General features: G+C 40.0%; 1 protein-coding gene across 3 annotated transcripts in view; it reads right to left on the bottom strand.

Annotated features, from left to right (window-relative positions):
- The window catches only part of P2RX1 (purinergic receptor P2X 1), an 834,383-nt gene that overhangs the window by 246,238 nt on the left and 583,145 nt on the right, over positions 1 to 5,000 (bottom strand). The window lies entirely within an intron of this gene.

Here is a 5,000-nt window from a genome sequence, read left to right as displayed (position 1 = left end):
CTGTATCTCTAAAGAGCCAGTTGTGAATGCCCTTTCTAAGGTCAAAAACACAGCATCCATGGGACCTGATAACATCCCAGGCTGTGTCCTACATGGGCTCAAACAAGAATTAGCAATGCCATTGGGTACTCTTTTCAATCATAGTTGAAGCACTGGCTTCATCCAAGATGAATGGAAAAGGGCATCATTATCCCCTTGTACAAACATGGTGCTTCCATTGACCCCAGGATCTATAGACCTATTAGCCAGACTAGCCTTATCTGCAAGACCATGGAGAGAATCATCATGGACCTTATCAATAAAGATGTTGGTAGCCTCCAAACACTTGACTTTATTCAATTTGGATTTGTCAAAGGGAGATCATGCCTATTAAACCTGGTGGACTTCTTCAAGACAGTCACCAAGGCCCTTGATGAGGGGAAATCTGTGCATACAGCCTACCTAGACTTAGCCAAGGCTTTTGACACTATCCCCCATTCAGGCATAATTGACAAACTCACTCATCTAGGTATCAACATATATATCATTAGATGGGTCACTAACTGGCTCACTGATAGAACCAATATAGTCAAAATAGGGGAATCCACCTCCAACAGCAGACCTGTAACCAGTAGTGTTCCACAGGGGATCAGTCCTGGGACCTTTACTGTTTAGAATCTATTTCTCTGAAGTGCAAGCTAAAACTAAAGGTCTGTGGCTGACAACGTTTGCTGATGACTGCAAACTGGAAGCAGTCATAGAATCTCCAAATGGTGTCAACATCCTACAAGAGGGTCTTACACAAACAAATGACTGGTGCCAAAGTTATGGCCTTAAACGCAATGCAAAAGAAATGTATTATTATCCCTTTTGGTAAGAATGATGTTCCCACAAACTACGACATCAATAACAACATGCTAACTTTCTACCAAGTTAAATTGACTCGTCAAACAATGAACAGCGTCACACAGCTCTAAAGAGCTTTTTTAAGTGCGGCATTGCAATTTTACTTAGTTATTCTGGCCGGAGACACACAACCCAGGCACTAGTACTTTAACCAAGTATAAAACTAACCCAAATTCTGTACAGTGTCGTACAGGTCTAAATCAGTGCACTCCGTGTGAGGCATTAATACTGCTCTTTTCTAACCTAGTTTTTAGTAGTACTTAAATGTAATCAATATGCATTGCTACAAGACCCTCAGCACTGCACCGACCTAGCTCTCAAAGCTACCTGGCCCCATTGACCATAACTAAGTCCTCCTCCCTTTAAACTAACTTTGTTACTAAGTGTGTCTTAGCATGCATTATAATTTATCCCATGGAACTTTGACCCTAGCTGACTTTACTGTTTCAGCTTAGCGCACTATATGACTTACCACAGGGACTTCCTTCAATTGGCAGCAATAAATGTATAATGTTTTAAAAGTTATATTCCCCATTTGTGTAGAGTGGGATACATTCCCTTAATACTGTGTTTTAGATATCTAATTACCCACTTAGTTGGTAGTGTAAATTCTCAGCACTTTGTTTCCATTATTAGAGGCATAGAAACTGAAAGTGAGATTTTTTTACTTTGGCTGAAAATGTTGTCTGTTACTTATTAGCAAATGTAACCCTGTTTTTGCTTCCATATCAGTTACTGGTTTGTAACCTAGAGTACAGTTGTATTTTTTATTCAACAACTAATACTCTCTGAATGTAATATTGTATGCTGTTTTTAACCTGCTGCTTGTTGTATGTACTATATGCCTTACCCCCTTTTTTTCTCTCTTTTCTCTCCTTCTACATTTCACTAGCTGTGTACATCATTTTGCCCCTACAGCAAACAACTGAATGTTATCTGCTGGTCGCCACTGAAATTAATCCATCTCAGGAACTAGTTATGGGCTCCCAGAGAAACTTTCCCTTCCTATAAACCAGTGAAAATATGTACGCAGATAACTAATGTCACTTTTGTAACCTGATTAATTACCTAGCTTCTGCTAGGTTAGCCTAAGCTTCCAAGTCTAGGTAGTCAGCAGTCAAACCCCCCCCCCACTTACTTTAATCTCCTGCACGTTTCCCTAATTCTAATACGTGTCCTATCTTTCCTTCTGTCCCACTTTTATCCTTCCCTTATCCTGCCATCACCTAAAGAAGGCCTTGCTCTTGCATCTATATTCCTGACAACTAGGTGGCATCACTCTATATGCTATTCCTACCAATTTGATACAAACCTGCTAATCCTACCTATAGCACATTGGCCCCTGTTTTTCCACTGTGTCTTTACCTTCCCTCTTAGCATCCTTCTTACCTACTATCTCTCTAACAGCCTTTATCTCTTCCTACCAGCCTCTTCTTTCTAACATTCTGTCCCTCTCAAACTCCAATTTTACCAAACTTACCTGCTGAATTTTTCTTCAACCTCACTGATTGTCTTCCTTGGCAGAACTCTCTCTTGTCTGATCCCGCTCCGTTCACCCTTTGGGCTCACTCCGCTCCCCTACCCTACCCCCAAATCTCACCCACCCCAGTTCTCCTACACTTAGTCCACCTACAGACCACACCCCATCAAAATTACTCCAATCACATAAACCAAATAATTACTACACCCACCCCCTTTTCCTCTAAAACCTGCCCACACTATCTATCCCTAATCACTTCTCCTAACACCTTTCTCTCAACCTTACCTACACTTTATTCCCAAACTATCACTGATCCATTCAAATCACCATCCTTAAAAATGTATATCCCTACAATCTCCCACAAAAATCAAACTCTAATTTGGTTACTCCTATTACCCTCTCTAGCCTCTACCTACCTTCTTACCTCATTTGAACACTCTCCCAATAACCCCTTCCTACTACCTTCCAAACATACCTCATCACAAACAAAACCTTCTTCTCATTACTGGCTAAATATCCCTTATATACCTTGCTACCAATTACCAAAATATCATCGAATTACTCACATCAACTTCTCTTACCCAAAAACTAGAAAACTATTTGATTTCCACAGCAAACCAGTGCACCCTAAACCTATAGCACCCCTTCTACCTCTATTAGATGGCGATATTCATCCTAACCCAGGCCCAAATAACCCCCCTCCCACAACAGTTATAAACCACAATAATACTATAAAACCTCCTCCTCCCAAACCTACCAACTCACTCTCTATTGCTCACCTAAACACACGCAGCATATGCAAAGTTACTCAACTCCATGCTCTCTTACAGACTCAGCCATTTGATATCCTATGTTTATCAGAAACATGGCTAAAACCTTCCATTAAAGACATTGAAATCTCACCACCTGCCTATAATATTATTAGACTCGACTGTACTTCCAAAAAAGGAGGCGGAGTAGCAATCATCTATAAAACTGAGCTACAAGTCAGTACACTTAACCTTAACTTACCTACTAATGCTAGTGCAGAAATAATAATCTCCAAACTGCAGCTAAATACTAGTAAAGCCATAAATATCATCTGTGTCTATCTCCCCCCTGGGAACAACTGTAATATATTAGAAGACATTCTTAGCTGGCTCACTAGTAATATCCCACAAGAAACCATTATTCTTGGGAACTTTAACATTGACTGGAACTCTTGCACAAATATAAATCCCACCACCCACATTAACCTGTATGGCTACTCACAACTAATTAATCATCATACCAGAACCAATAAAATCAATAACAAGGCAACCACCTTAGACTGGATACTAACTAATACCCCACAGCAAACCTACACAACAGGCATCCTTCCTGATGACCTTAGCGACCATTGTCTGACATATATTATTAGACATAAAACCAACATAACATTCCCACTTTCCAAACAATACGCTCTAAAAAGCATTTCAACCTAGAACTTTTCCAAGCAGAACTTAATAAATGTAATTGGTCTCCATTAAAAACTCTCCCTCTCAATAATTCCGTGGAATACTTTAATTCTACATTCTTCGCTATCTTGGATCATCATGCTCCAACCCGTTCTATCAGAACCATAGCTAAACCAGCCCCATGGCTTACTATTACTACTAAACAGAAAATCCTACTTAGAAATAAATATTGGGCAAAATGGTGTACTTCCAAGAATCCGTCAGTCCATCAAACCTTTAGAGAACACAGAAACAGTACTAAAAGAGCCATCCTGCTAGATAAAAAGAATTACTATCTACAATTACAACAATCCTCTACCAGGCAACCTAAAAAATTCTAGGCTAGTATTAATAATCTTCTCTACCCAGGCCAATCAATCACACCCAGACCCCAAGGATCTAACCCCAATAATCCAAACGAAACTGCCAATGCCTTCAACTCTTTCTTCACAGAAACCATCCAAACTCTAGCTAGCCACCTTATCACCTGATATATCTAACTTGCCCACATCTTCTCATAATCCACCCCCACAATTTCACCCCCAGCCAGTATCCACTTCTTACATCTCCTCCCTTCTCCAAAAGTTAAAACCAACCTCCCCATCTGCAGATAAACTCCCAGCAGAAGTCTTTCAAAAAGGTGCTAAAGCCTTAGCCTACCCTATTTCCATTCTGATAAACAGATCTATAAAAGAAGGTGAAGTACCATCAATCTGGAAAATCTCACATATCATCCCTTTACATAAAGGTGGAAATTTCAATGACTTCTCCAATTATCGTCCCATAGCTTTACTATCCCCTATAGCTAAAATTTTGGAAAAATGCATTCACAAGCAGATACTCAATCACCTTCTTATAAATAACCTACTTGCCAACTGCCAACATGGCTTTAGACCTTGTCATAGTGCTACCACTGCCCTGCTATCATTCACAAACTGTATCAACAACAACCGTAATAACAATAGACTATCATCCGCAGTTTTCATTGACCTATCCAAAGCTTTTGATATGGTCAACCATCAACTTCTACTCCACACCCTTAAGTCTCTCTCCTTGGATTCTCTATCTTTAAAATGGTTTACATCTTACCTTGGCAATCGTCAGCAGGCCGTACTCTGGCAAAATAAACTATCTAATCACCTCCCAATCTCCCTCGGCAT

The sequence above is a fragment of the Protopterus annectens genome, chromosome 9.part0 (genome assembly GCF_019279795.1).
Source record: "Protopterus annectens isolate FY-2018-M chromosome 9.part0, PAN1.0, whole genome shotgun sequence".
NCBI lineage: Eukaryota > Metazoa > Chordata > Ceratodontiformes > Protopteridae > Protopterus > Protopterus annectens.
This window is presented reverse-complemented; position numbering and strand designations above follow the sequence as displayed.